The sequence below is a fragment of the Coturnix japonica genome, chromosome 25 (genome assembly GCF_054131305.1).
Source record: "Coturnix japonica strain WE chromosome 25, WE-NBRP24, whole genome shotgun sequence".
Lineage (NCBI taxonomy): Eukaryota > Metazoa > Chordata > Aves > Galliformes > Phasianidae > Coturnix > Coturnix japonica.
The window spans coordinates 555,548-570,624 of NC_140687.1; the positions used below are offsets into that span (position 1 = coordinate 555,548).

General features: G+C 48.6%; 2 pseudogenes across 2 annotated transcripts in view; one reads left to right on the top strand and one right to left on the bottom strand.

Moving 5' to 3' along the window:
* Nucleotides 1–15,077, bottom strand: part of LOC146756820 (uncharacterized) — a 188,625-nt pseudogene that overhangs the window by 139,127 nt on the left and 34,421 nt on the right. The gene's annotated exons all lie outside the window — the stretch shown is intronic.
* On the top strand, nt 8,380–11,970 carry LOC146756824 (uncharacterized; annotated as a pseudogene). Its single transcript, XR_014937207.1, has 3 exons — nt 8,380–8,723; nt 9,322–9,432; nt 9,538–11,970. The product of XR_014937207.1 is annotated as an uncharacterized LOC146756824 (transcript).

The window sequence follows — 15,077 nt, forward strand, 5'->3', positions numbered from 1 at the left end:
CTGCTGCACATTTGTTTCCTCAGTTGTCACCTACTGACAACACACCACAAATTCTCATAAGAAAATCCCAACGAGTTTTTGGTGCCAAGGTCATTACTGCAAACAGTGCAAGACTAGCCCTCAATTTGAGCCCTTGGAAAATCCCCTTATTGCCAACATTTCTCGTTCCAATCACTCCTGCAGGAATTTTTGTTGTTGCTTATGGCTTTTGAGGTGGTTGCCCTAAATAAAAAAAAGAACCACAAGCAGTTGTTTCCTTCAGTAAACACCAACTCTCGCAACGATCATCTCTTTTACATGAATTAGCTGTTTACTGTCTGGCACAGCCTCAAGAGCACAAGTGAAGTATGACATATGGGACTACATCTCTTCTCTTTGTCGAGGAAAAAAGGAATTGGTCGTTCTATCAAAGAAGGAATTCAGTTTTGTCTTGCACAACTGATCACCTGCAAATCTACTTGAACTCTGCCTCATTGTTAAAAGATGGGTTAGATGCTCATGATTAAGCCTTGCACATGCTGAAGTCAGGCATGCTTCCATTAATAATGTCAAAGCCTGAACAGTTACATACCACCAGAGCACAGCACAGGAATATCCTTAATGCAATACCAAAAATCCTATTTGCTTATTGAGTTCATACACAGCTCACATTCAGTGGGATGCAGGACAAGAATGAAGCTGACAGTTTCAGCTGCTTCTCAACCCCTCCAGTGCAAACACAACATAAACTCATGGGAAGCAGTTCTATGAGTGGCAAAACAACAGCCCCAAGAGCTAAGAGAACAGAAGCAATCCAACCAGTTCTGCCAGATAAGTGCTGTAGTGGGAAGGGAGGTGGTTTTGTCCATTTATTTTTTGCAAATGTTGAGGTGCTAAAATATAATGTGTTTATCCCCTTAGATCTTTTTCACTGTAAATATTCTGTTGTTAATAGCTAGTAAACTAAAGGCTGAAAAGAACAGGCTTTATATTTGTCATAGCAAGCCCATTAAAAGAAAACAGTATAACCCACAACTCTGAAAACAATCAAACAGAAATCTTCATGAGCATTTTCCAGAAACACAGGAAGGGAAGAGAATGTATTTTTATGTAACTGATTACACTACAAAGTTTTGCATGTAGATGAAACAAGATATATCCATATCTACAGGAATGAGAAGAGTTAACCAAAAGCCTTATCCAACTAAAACAGACCCTGCTGCCCTGAGTCTTCTGTTCACATCCCACTGAATTCAATTCTAAAAAGGCCCTGCTCTACAAACGATATGCAATTCTGAATTGCAGACTTGAATTCAGTAGTACTACTGGATGGATTTTAAATCTCAGACTGAGTCTCGGGAATACATCCAGAAAAATCTCAACAGTTAACATTAATCAAAATCAAAGAAGAGATATGGAAAAAATCTTTGAAGAGAACCTGAAGTACAGGAACACACAGTTCATGTTAAGAGATTAGAAGTACTCCTGAAAATAAAGAGGAGGAAGCGTTGCAGCAAATAAAACCAAAGTAACAGAGAAGGAAATGGAAGGACAAAAGTTAAGAGGTAAACAGCGAGATAATTCCCCTGTCGGGAAGAGAACTTTCAGACATCCAGGTGAGAAGATTGTGACAGATGGATTCATTTACTCAAGTAAGACAAATAAAGAGGATGTGCAAAACGAAGACATCACAAAGACAAGGGCAGAAAGCAGAAGATGCAAGTAGACACACAGCAAAGAGTCCAGAATTTCTATTGGGGTTTCATGGATTTGTTAACATAACCTTGTCTGAAAAACAGAGACTCTTGGGAAGCAGGCAGGAATACTCTCAGTTTTGCAAGTTACTCAAAACCAGGAAAGTCTATCTAGTAAAAGACTGGACACTTCTGAAACCAGAAAATAATGCAACACAGGTTTTGAATATATGTCTATTCAGTTGAGGCAGAATTCAGGCAAGGTGAGACAACAGATCTCAGACTAGAGGACTCCACAGGCAAAGCAGCACAACGGAACAGAAAGCAAACAGTGCAGAAGGACAAGCTGAATCAAATTACTTCTGAGTGCCAACTACATACTACTGGAGACAAAGTACAAGGCCAAAACAGAGTAAAAAACCAATAAACAATTTCAGGATTAAGTATTCTCAACCCTTTGAAATTATGCACAAGCCTTTTCTTTACAGCTGGGATGCAGAATTTCTGAGAAATTCTGAAGTGTTTAACAGTGGAAACACTTTCCAAAATATTCCTGACTATTCACGTTTTTCCACTTTGTAAATTTCCTAATTCTACAGTAAGGAAACAGAGTGAAGAAAGGGCAAGGTCACCCTTGCCACAACTAACTAAAGAACAAAGGCACAATAGTAAGTAATACATAGATTTATGAAAACACACAAGCAGCACAGAATAACAGCACTGGGAGGGACTAGGAACAAGTCATTTTGCCCGTCCCTCATGTCTTACAGCAATAAAATCCATAACTAGACTAACCCTAATACATGTTATCTGTTACTGATGAAAATTCTGTAGCTTTTCCAACCTATTCTTCCCAAGCTCTACAAGCTTTACTACTCAAAGGCAGTAACTAACACGAATCTTCCTAACTGATACAACCACTAGTTCATAGCCTGTTTGCCATATAACAAGTTTACTATTCTTCTTTACAGCAACCCTTCATATAGTCACATACAACAAAGCAATTAACTCCTTTGTCTTAAGCTTCAAGCTACTCAATATGTTTCACTAGCACAGTCAGTCATTAAGAATTCATTTTACTTAGGTCCCGTGCAGTTGTTTTTTTTTTCTCTTTTCTTGTTTCCTAAAACTGTTGTGCAGACAGTGATCACTGACCCTGTGCAAGAAAAATCACAAATACACTCCTCTGTATTTGTCCCAACCAAAGAGTATCCTGTTGAGAAAGTCTGTTCAAGATCAGTTTTCAATCAGTTTTTCAGATCAAAGGACATACTCTTCCTCATTCAACCTCAGCAGCTTCAAGCTTCAGCTTTCAAGCCATGAATGAAGTATTCACTGATACTGTCCTGGAGTCCTTAACCCTCATAGAATAAAAAAATCATTACAGTTGGAAATACCTCTAAGAACAAGTCCAACCATCAACCTATCACCACCACGTCTGCAGCGTTTGAGGCACGGACTCAGATGTGAACGATCCAAATCGTTTATTACAAGTTCTCACATCCCTTATAGACCTTCACAAGTTGTTATTTTCTAACTTTCCCGTCCGTCCTTACAACTTTCCCAAACACCTTTACATGTCAACAAAGCATTCTACAGAACCCTTTTCAACTGTCCATGCAGGCACGTACCCAATCAGAGCTGTGAGACCCTTCTTCTCCTTGCAGAGGTGTCCTTGGTTCTCATGCTGTTTATCTTGCTCCACAGCTGCTGCTCTGAACAGCTTTTCTTGTATTCCCACAAGTACCAGTGCAGCCACCGCCCTCAGGCACCCTGGCCATCCCTTACTCACTTCCTTGGCAATTTGCAGCTCAGGGGTTTGGCAGATGACTTTTTTCCTGGCAGTCCTTAAGGTTCAAAGTCCAGCTGTAATCTCATTTCCCAAATATGTCACTTGCTGTTGAGTTATTTGTGCTTTCTGTAAACCAAGAAACTCAGCAAACTCTCAGTCTATTGTACACAGTCCTTTTGTTGCTGTGGCAGCCACGTGCTGCAGTAAAGTTCCACCCTAGGATGGAGGATCCCAGATCTCAGGCTCATGAGTTGACCATCATTCAGCTGTTCTCACAACCCTGGGTAACACTGTCCAGGTTAACTGAGACTCTTCTCCCCATATCAGGGCTTTCCTATTCAAAGGCAAATAACCTTAGGCTTCCTTTGGCCAAACCAGGCAGAAGAGACATCCCTCAAATCCAGAAGGTAAACTCCATCTTTTCGTTCCTTAACTTGGTTAATAAAGTGCACGGATTGGCCACCACTGAGTGTATCCATTCAACTATTCTAGTACTTGCCCTCAAGTCTTGTACCAAACTACAGCACTTGCTATCAAAATTGGAATCCAAACTCCAAAAAGTTACCTATTATTTCTTTTATCCTCCTACAGTCCCATACCCTCAAAGGGCACCGCTTTACCCTGACTAGGCAAGCTCTTGCTTTTAACTTCTATTTAGGGCTTCATTTTTGGCCCTGATGCCCACACCACTAAGTGTATCATATTTGAGATTGCTGTAACTCCTGGGGGTACAACATTGTTTTGCCCAGTTTGTGTTAAAGCCCGAGTTACAGTTTTTAATCAGTCAATATTGTTGCACTCTTAGCTCCAGTTTTATTCAATTTCTTGCCAGAGTAACCTGGCAGGTACAAGAATTTCTGTATTCCTGCTTGTTTTCTTAGCTTATGTTTAATTAATCCAAAAAAGGAAGCCTTTTCCCATTGGGCAGTAGCATCTACTACTGTTACAAAACCATCTATGGGTAGTAAGAAGCACCCATATCCACCAGAAAACGAACCTAAATATCCTGCTTTCCTAAATGCAATTTCCCACTGCAGTTTGCACACTGCTTTCCTTCCAGTGAGGTCACTCCCAGGTACACTGCCCGGTGCAACTCAAGGGTAGGTATGGCCAGCCATACGGACCACAAACCCACACAGAACCGCAAGGTATAGCTGCACAGAAGACTTATTAGGACCCTTAGACAAGGATCTGGGGAAAGTCGTATTCTTACAGCAGCTTCTGGGTAAAGCTCCTAGCCACAGCTCGGTTCCATTGCAAGAGTTCTGTTCAACACAGAATGTCCTCTGGTGCTGTACCGGAGATTGCCTCTTGCTGGGACATACTCGTGGGGGAGAGCAGTAACAGGAACGCCAGGACAGCAAGGGAGGGATGCCTGATGACAAGGGTGTGGGAATGTCCCCACCAAAGGAAGCAAAGAGAGCCGGCAGAAAGCGATGCTTCATTAGCGTAACAAAACACAGCCCCCATTCCTCCCTCCCTCCTCCCCCGCACCCCTTCCCATCGCCATCCCCCGGGGGCAGATGTGCCATGAAAACGAGCTCTGGGCGTGATCGTTGTGGGAATTCCTGCCTTCCTGAGCCTGTGCGGAAGAGGCGAGAGCCTGGCTGGAAGCCATCCGGGCAGCACCGCGGTGGCAGGAGGTGCACCAAGGCCGTCCTGCGGCCAGCTCCGGGCTGAGGGCACTCGGCGTCCTCTGCTCTACGCGACTCCGAGGAGCCCGGCTACCTGCACCAGAGCTGGGAGCAGCCTGCTCCGCACCCAAGGTAGGTGCCCTTCGTGGCTCGTGCAGAGGAGCGCACGCTTCCTGCCCCCTGCCAGCAGCACCGGGAGAGGAGCGGGGAGCGGCCCCGGACGGGGCGGAACCCGCACTGCCGTACCCCAGGCGGGACCCTGGTCCCGGCTCCAGCTCCCGCTCAGCGCAGCAGGTTTGCTGGCCCAGACGGGCTGCAACCAGGGCGGCAGTTCATGCAGCCCGGGCTGGGCTCCGAGGGGCACGGGAACGGGCTGGGAGCTGGGACAGTGAGGAAGGGAGCAGAGGAGGTCAGCGTGCTCTGCTGCCCGGTTGGATCTCTGTAACACGGCGCAGCTGGGGCTGCAGTTCTTCCTCTGGGCCACGGGAGACACGAGACGGCCTCGCTCTGCAGCTGTGCACGCGTGGATTGACGGAAGCTTTAAACCCCCCGATGCCTCCTTTGGAGTGTCTTAATGTGAAGCCTCCAAGTGGAAATTTGCACTCGCCCTGCTCCTCCTCCCCGGCAGCCCCCAGCTTCTCTTCGGGGACCCTTCGGGGCAACACGTGCCTCTGGCGACCCTTGAAATGGCGTTACCTTTTGTTTGCTGAGCGCTTGCCTGATGGCTCAGCTGGGGTTGTGCAAAGCCCTGGCAAGGCTTTTGTTCAGGCTGTCCCGGCAGCTGCAGATGCCTTGAGCACACAGCTGCGGGCCCTGAGCACGTTCAGCATCTGCAGCAGCTCCGGCACTGGGCTCTGGAACAGACGATGAGAAGCTGGCAGCCTGTGGGCTGACTGGAGCACGCGTTGAGAACACGGCCGAGCAGCAGCAGGTCAGTAAAGCACAGCCCAGGTGCCTTCTGCAAAGGGCACGCGGTGCTGAGAGCATCCCCTGGCAGTGAGCGCAGTCTGCGTGCTCGGCTGAAGAGGGAGGGAGGAATGAATTTATTGATATCATGCAGGTGTCCTGGAGTGCTCTAACAACTGCTTAACAAGGCTGTTGTAACCACGTGGTTGTTTATTGCCTTAATTGTTCTGTTTAGCACTGCTGCTATTTGATAAGTTGCCTTCACGGTTCAGTTAAAATTCCCAGCACAGCATCGGCTGGTGGTGGCTGTGACCGTCACAGGCTGGTTTGGCTGCAGTGCTGTCAGATACTCTCTCTTCTCAGGAGATGGAAAAATAATCTCCGTGTGGTTGGATGTTTTGTTGATTTATTGTTGTGTTTAAGTAAGCCATCCTATTTATTTGAGAAGTGTGAACCATCCAGTTGACTCCTCGCCGTTTTGCACTTCCTTACCCGAGGAATGTGAGCCATCACCACTTTTAGGTAACATCAGCAGTAGGTGGTTTTGAGAACTACATCAGTCACCTTTACAGAGTACTTTTCCCAACCCTTTTCTGAGGGCTTGCTTGATTTCAGCAAGCCCAGGGCTACTTCCACTCCTGAGAGGATGTACGGACATCTGCCAGAGGATTTAATCCATTTGCCACCAGGTGTTCCCTCACGGATCTGTGGAGGTGGTGCTCCAGCAGGCTTGCTGTGTTTGAGTGTTGGGGGCTGCATTCATGGTGTTCTTCCATGAACCAGGTGCTTTTCTGCACCTCCTGCTGGATGGTTGGATGGCCATACCATTTTCTAACAGTATTTCTGCATCTCTTTCCTGGGTAGCCGTCCCCTTTAGGCATGCTTGCAGTCAATCAAAAGATCCCCCAGTTGGCACAGGCTGTCCTTGTTGTATGTCCTCAACTTCCTTCACCACTCAGACCTCCAATAAAACTCCCCTTTCCCATTCCTTCTGTATCACTCTTCAGTTTCCTTAACTGCAGCTAGGGCAGGCAATAAGCCGTCATTCTGCTGCCTCTGTTTGCCTTAACTGTGTAGAGGCAGTGCCTTTAATTAGTGCTATGGGTGCAGTTTTGCATCTGTTTGGAGCCAAACCCTACAGGTGGAGGATGTGTGGCCTAAAGGATTGTAGGCGACTCGGGGAGGTCTTCGTTTATTGTGTGAATAAGCATTACCTGCACAACTTGCACCACGTAGTGCAGCAGAAATATTGTGGAATATCAGTCGCTTTTGATTCTGGGAGGACCGGTGCAGTTCTCCTTTGCTTCATATGTCACTTCCAAACCCGACACGATGCTGATAACACCTTTCCCATTTTGCATCCTATTACTGCCCCCAGTGACCTCTGCTTTCTGCTCAACTACAGCAGTTGCCACAAGAACATTCACAGATGAATTTTGGATGCGCTTCATGTCTCTTGTCATCGGTTTGTTTCCCTTCTTGCCATCCTGCAGACTTTGCCCATTGGTCACAAGTGGATCCAAACACAGCATAGACTCCTAAGGGAGAAGCAGGACTATATTTGTTGATATAATAGGGATATGCTGTAGTGATTTAACAGTGACACAGCAGGATCGGAGGTGGCTGGATACACTTGGTTATTTACTGCATGGAGGGTAGGGTTACGCACACACCTACAGGAGGCCCTCCCATTGAGTCACGAGGCTCAGAGTAGTTCCCCTTTTTTTCTCATGTCTTCAGACCACAGAGGTAAGGAGCTAGGATGTGGCTGGATCCTCTCCTGGTCCCAAGCTTGGTCAAGGCTTTGTGTGGAAGGAATCATACGTGCACAGTCCCTCTAAGACAGAACCTTAGAGAATACATGAAAGCTCCAAAGTAACCATGGGTGTCTTACAGAAGATCTGTATTGAGAAGGAGTCTTGATGTCAAGCTGCAAGGGATCTCTGTGCAGGTGTGAGCTGCAGAAACAGCCCTGCTCAAGGGCAGGTCCTGTGGTGCAGCCCGCTGCTGTGCAGCAGAGCTGGAGGGGCACTTGGGCTGCTCCCTCTTTTGGGGTAAGATGACTGCCTCCTTGCCGTGCTTTGTCTTAAGTCCCCTCTCAGTCTCAGCTGTTGAACTAAGTGTCAGCTACCAGTTGTTTCAGCCTCCCAGTCTGAGACAGCTTTGTGACGGTTCATCTCTTTGAGCCAGACTGTTTCCTGTGCTGCAGCTCATTGTCTTCCTCTGCAAGGCTGGGCAGTGCCCTGCAGAAGGGCTGAGCTGGAACTGGGACTGCTGCATTCCCTCACAGCTCCCCTGCAGTTTCTCTTCTCTCTGCAGGCTCCAGTTCAACTTCTGCCTTCCAGCCGTGATCATCCCAGCCTGCAGGAGAGCAGCAAATGGCCGCAGCACATCCAGTTGAGGTAGGGGTTGGGGAAGCAGGCAGGAGAGGCCAAGGGGCCAGGGATGTGAATGCAGGGGAAGAGGGAGGTGCCCTCAGCCAGCGTGTGTGTGCTGGGGACAGAAAAGCAGCTGGGGTGTGAGGTTCTGTCCTGTGCGAGCTGCTTGCCTGGGCCTTGGCTGTTCCCAGCAAGGAGCCTCTTTGCTTGCAGGAGCCCGTGAGCTTTGAGGAGGTGGCCGTGTATTTCAGCAGGGAGGAGTGGGCGCTGCTGGACCCTGTGCAACGAGAGCTCTACCGGGACGTGATGTTGGAGACATACCAGTGTGTGGCCTCGCTGGGTGAGAGCTTGTCTGCCTTTCCTCCTCGTTAGGGCACCTTTGGCTGTGCAGAATGAGCCTCTGCAAGCCGGGCCTTGAATAAACACCATGCAGCTACATATTGACTCACACCACAGTGCCAGCAAGAAAGGAGATACTGAAAAGCATGAGTTTCAGAAGGGATTAGTATGCACGGCACTCTGATCAAAGCCACAGAGTCAGTGCTGGCAAGCAGGCATCAGCCAGGAGGGAGAAAACCAGCCCTTGTGTTGTGTGTTGCTTGGTGCCACCAGCTCCAGCTCACAGATGAATCCCTGGTTACTGCTATGGAATTGAGGATTTTCCATGCAATTGCCATCAACATTTTGATGCCTTGACCACTGGTAGACTGTAAGAAAACAAATAAGCTGTTGTAAAGTTAATTTGAAAGAAAAAATATCCCTTCACAATGTTCAGAGATGTCAAAACATTCTTTGCTCCAAGGGAAGCTGTAGGCACAGTGTCATTTAGACCTAAATGGTGGTTTCTCCTTGGGGAGGGGCACAGAGTGGAACTGTTGAACAGGCACTGTGCCAGCATGAGGGAAATGCTCTCTTGTTCCCTGTTTCTCTCCCTGAAGCTCCACTTCCAGCCCCCAAGCCCATGCTGATCTCCCTGCTTGAACGAGGGGAAGACCCCTGGATCCCAGATGTGCGTAGCCCTGAGGCCATGCCAGGAGACCTCAGCCCAGGTGAGGTGGTGGAGGGAAGGGGAATGTTGGGGCTGTAAGAGCCTTCTCTGCCTGTGTTTTATTTTGGGCACCGTGTGCTATTGCTGCATTTCCTCTGTCATCCAGCAGCTGATGGGATCAAAAATACAAAGGAGGTTCCGCAGAGAAATTGTGTAGCGGAAATGCAGCAGAATCGCATCTCTGTGGAAGAAATCAGAAGGGATGTCCAGGAAGTCCTGCAGCAAGGTCAGGGTGAGCACATCAAGAAGCCCCTGGGAAAGCGTCTGGGAATGACACTGAGGAACCCAGTGGACTCCAACATAGGTCCAAAGCAGCCTGAGGAAACCAGGAGCAAGGATGTGTGCCAGATGAAAAAGCAGAATCCATGCACTGAGTGTGAGAAAAGCTTTAAACTGGATTCCAGCATCACTAGCCACCAGTGCACGCACTCAGCAAAGAGGCATTATGAGATCTGTGATTCTGCAGAGAGCATGAAATGGAGACTCCACCCCACTGGCCAGCAGTGCATGTACACAGGAGGGAGAGCCTCTGAGTGCTCTGACTGTGGAAAGACTTTTACGGACAGTGGGAGCCTCACTTCCCACCAGTGTATCCACAGAAGAGAGAGACTGTACAAGTGCCTTGAGTGTGGGAAGAGCTTGAAAGGTAGTTCTAAACTCAAAATACACCAACGTGTCCACACAGGAGAGCGACCGTATAAGTGCCTTGAGTGTGGGAAGAGCTTTAAGGATAGTTCTACACTCAAAATACACCAACGTGTCCACACAGGAGAGCGACCGTATAAGTGCCTTGTGTGTGGGAAGAGCTTTAAGGATAGTTCTACACTCAAAATACACCAACGTGTCCACACAGGAGAGCGATTGTATAAGTGCCTTGAGTGTGGGAAGAGCTTCAAAAACAGTTCCAGCCTCACCATCCACCATCGCATTCACACAGGAGAGAGACCCTGCAAGTGCACTGAGTGTGGGAAGAGCTTCAAAAGGAGAACCCACCTCACCATCCACCAGCGTGTCCACACAGGAGAGAAACCCTATAAGTGCTCTGAGTGTGGGAAGAGCTTCATAAGCAGCTCTAAACTGAAGATGCACCAGCGTGTCCACACAGGAGAGAGACCATATAAGTGCTCTGAGTGTGAGAAGAGCTTCGTAAACAGTTCTAATTTGAAGCACCACCAGAGCATCCACACAGGAGAGAGACCCTGCAAGTGCTCTGAGTGTGGGAAGAAATTCAAAAGCAGCTCTGAACTGAAGGTGCACCAGCATGTCCACACAGGAGAGAGACCATATAAGTGCTCTGAGTGTGAGAAGAGCTTCATAAGCAGTTCTGATTTGAAGCGCCACCTGCGCATCCACACAGGAGAGAGACCCTATAAGTGCTCTGAGTGTGAGAAGAGCTTCATAAGCAGTTCTGATTTGAAGCACCACCAGCGCATCCACACAGGAGAGAAACCCTATAAGTGTCCTGAGTGTGGGAAGAGCTTCATAAGCAGCTCTGAACTGAAGGTGCACCAGCGTGTCCACACAGGAGAGAGACCATATAAGTGCTCTGAGTGTGAGAAGAGCTTCATAAGCAGTTCTGATTTGAAGCGCCACCAGCGCATCCACACAGGAGAGAGACCATATAAATGTCCTGAGTGTGGGAAGAGCTTCAAAAGGTGTGCTGAATTGAAGATGCACCAGCGTGTCCACACAGGAGAGAGACCATATAAGTGCTCTGAGTGTGAGAAGAGCTTCATAAGCAGTTCTAATTTGAAGCTCCACCAGCGCATCCACACAGGAGAGAGACCATATAAGTGCTCTGAGTGTGAGAAGAGCTTCAAAAGCAGTTCTAATTTGAAGCTCCACCAGAGCATCCATACAGGAGAGAGACCCTGCAAGTGCTCTGAGTGTGGGAAGAGCTTCATAAGCAGCTCTGAACTGAAGATGCACCAGCGTGTCCACACAGGAGAGAGACCATATAAGTGCTCTGAGTGTGAGAAGAGCTTCATAAGCAGTTCTGAATTGAAGATGCACCAGTGCATGCACACAGGAGAGCGACCCTATAAGTGTCCTGAGTGTGGGATGAGCTTTAAAAGGCGTTCTGAGCTGACACTGCATCAGAGCATCCATCAGGAAAAAGAGACCCTGTGAGTGTCCTGAGTGTGGTAAGAGCTTCAAAGGGAGTTCTGAATTGAAGCTGCACCAGCATATGCACACAGGAGAGAGACCATAGCTTCTGTCAGACATTTTAGAACATTTTGGCCAGGCCTGCATGCAGGGAGATGCCTGGGAACTTGTCTTTTCTCTCCCTCAGAGAATCCCATTTGCTGTGTTACCAGAACGTCTGCACCAGTGAGCTGAAATGGCAGGAAGCCTTGAGTGTGAGAAGGGCTTTGTGCCTAGCAGAGAGCTCCTCACACTCCCAGAAGAACTTCATGCAAAGCTCAGTCCTCATTAAACATTGCAGTCCACAGGACAGGTAGCTACTAGGACTGCATCTCCTGCAGGAAGAGTTTCTCTCAGGGCTGGTGCCTCATTTCTCATGGGAAAACCCCCAGCAGGAGAGACTGCAAGACTCTACACTTGCTTTTGTTAAACCTCTTCCAGTTTCTTACTGCCCAGCTCTCCAGCCTGTCCAGGTCTCGCTGAATGGCAGCACAGCCTTCAGGCGTGTCAGCCAATCCTCCCAACTTCGTGTCATCAGCAAACTTGCTGAGGGTGGTCACTATCCCCTCATCAAGGTCGTTGATGAAGATGTTGAACAAGACCAGACCCAGTACAGACCCCAGGGGGACGCTGCTAGTTATATGCCTCCAGCCAGACACCACACCGGCAATGACAACCCTCTGCACTCTGCCAGTCAGCCAATTCTCAACCCACTTCACTGTCCACTCATCTATCCCATACTTCCTCAGCTTTGTTATAAGGATGTCATGGGGGACAGTATCAAAAGCCTTACTGAAATCAAGGTAGACTACATCTACCTCCCTCCCCCCATCCACCCAGCTAGTGACATCTTCATAAAAGGCCACCAGCTTGGTGGAGCACGACCTCCCCTTAGTGAACCCATTCTGGGTACTCCTGATAACCTCCTTATCACCCAGTTGTCTGGAGATGGCATCCAGCACAAGCTGTTCCATCACCTTCCCTGGGACAGAGGTGAGGCTGACTGGCCTATAGTTACCTGGGTCTTCCTTCTTGCCCTTTTTGAAGACTGGAGTGACATTGGCCGTCCTCCAGTCTTCAGGCACCTCCCCAGTTCTCCAAGACCTCTGAAAGATTACAGAGAGCGGCTCAGCAACGACCTCCGCCAGCTCTCTCAGCACCCGCGGATTCACCCCATCAGGTCCCATGGATTTATGGACTTTAATGTTTCCTAGGCACTCACGGACCACCTCTTCCCTGACTAAAGGGAAATCTCCCATTCCCCGGACTCTCTCATCAACCTCCAGGGTCCGGGATTCCTGAGGGAGAGCCCTTTCACTAAAGACAGAAGTGAAGAAGGCGTTCGGTATTTCCGCCTTCTCAGCATCCCCTGTTACCAGAGCGCCCCCCTCACTTAGTATGGGGCCCACATTCTCCCTAGCCTTCCTTTTGCAGTTAACGTATTTAAAAAAGCCTTTTTTATTATCTTTTATCTCCTTAGCTAGATTCAACTCCAGGTGGGCTTTGACCTTCCTGGTCGCATCTCTGCAGTCCCTGACTATATTCTTGTATTGTTCCCAAGTGGTCAGACCCTTTTTCCACATATCATGTACTTTCTTCTTTCCGCGGAGCTTGCACATGAGCTCCTTACTCACCAATGGAGGTCTCCTTGCACCTTTTCCCGATTTCTTTGTCACAGGGATGCACAGATCCTGAGCTTGGAAGAAGAGCCATTTAAATGCTAACCAGCTCTCACAGGCCCCCTTGCCTTCTAGCACCCTGGCCCACGGGATAGCCCCAAGTAGGTCCTGAAGGAGATCAACGTTGGCTCTCCTAAAGTCCAGGGTATCAAAGCAAAAAGTAGCAAAAATCCTACTTTTTGCTTTGCTACCTCCACTCAGGATCTCGAACTCCACCATCTCATGGTCACTACATCCCAAGCTGCCCCCAACTTTTACTTCCTTAACAAGTCCTTCCTTATTGGTGAGAATAAGGTCCAGCAACGCCCCACCCCGCGTCGGTTCCTCTACCACCTGCATCAGGAAGTTATCTTCAATGCATTGCAAGAATTGTCTGGACTGCGCATGCCTGGCCATGTTGGTCGTCCAGCAAATATCTGGATAATTGAAATCCCCCATAAGTACCAGTGCCTGGGAGCGTGCCGCTACTTCTAGTTGCTTATGGAAGGCCTCATCAACCTCCTCCTCCTGATCAGGAGGCCTGTAGTACACACCCACATCAATGTCCCCTTTGCCAGCCTGGCCCTTGATTCTCACCCACAAGCTCTCGACTTCTACATTACTCTCCCCCAGGTGGAGTTCAATACATTCTAGCTGCTCTCTCACATAAAGAGCAACTCCACCACCCTGCCTTGTCACCCGATCTTTCCTAAAAAGCACATAGCCCTCCATGACAACATTCCAGTCATGCGAGCTGTCCCACCACGTCTCCGTGATCGCAATGAGATCATGGCCACTTGACCGCACACAGAGCTCCAATTCTTCCTGTCTATTCCCCATGCTTCGCGCGTTGGTATACAGGCACTTGAGAGAGGCAGCATCTCCCCACCCCTCTCCATGACTTTTAACTCCATTGTCTGCACCCAGCGAGCTCTGCTTTGAGTCTTGAACTGCCACCTCAGACCCAGCGGCCCTCGTTTTGTCCCCTTCCCCCATCCTACCTAGTTTAAACACCTGTCAATAAGTCCTGACAGTTCCTCAGCTAGAACCCTCCTACCCCTTTGAGACAGGCAGCTTCCGTCTGTAGCTGTCATGCCAGGAGCTGAATAAATTGCCCCATGGTCAAAAAAACCAAGATTCCTATGCCTGCACCAACTCTTTAACCATTTGTTTAAGAGGTGGGTTTTTAGGCCCAACTCAGTATCCCTCCCTGCCAGTGAAGGTACAGATGCAATAACCACTTGCACACCTGTTCCTTCGATTACCCGCCCCAGTACCCTGAAATCATCTTTGAGAGTTTTCAGGCTTTTTTTACTAACTTCTTCACTGCCAGCCTGAACTACCAGCAGGGGATAGTAATCAGAAGGGATAAGGTAAGAAAGTAAGAGGAATGGTTAGAGCTCCAAATGCTGGTTCTGCCTACGGAATGCTGAAATTTATGAAATTAAATGCAAGTAATGGTGCTATATGTATACTGTTGTAGGAGAATGAAAACATTTCATAGTATAGCAGGAGAAGTGTCTCTGAGAATGGTCTGGACTTGTCATTATCTTCTGCACTCTGAACAGGACTCCAAGCCCAGGAGCAGCAGATGCCCAACAGCAGCTCCATCAGCGAGTTCCTCCTGCTGCCGTTGGCAGACACGCGGCAGCTGCAGCTCCTGCACTTCTGGCTCTTGCTGGGCATCTACCTGTGCTGCCCTCCTGGGCAACGGCCTCATCAGCACAGCCGTAGCCTGCGACCGCCGCCTGCACACCCCCATGTACTTCTTCCTCCTCAACCTGGCCCTCCTCGATCTGGGCTGCATCTCCACCACTCTCCCCAAAGCCATGGCCAATGCCCT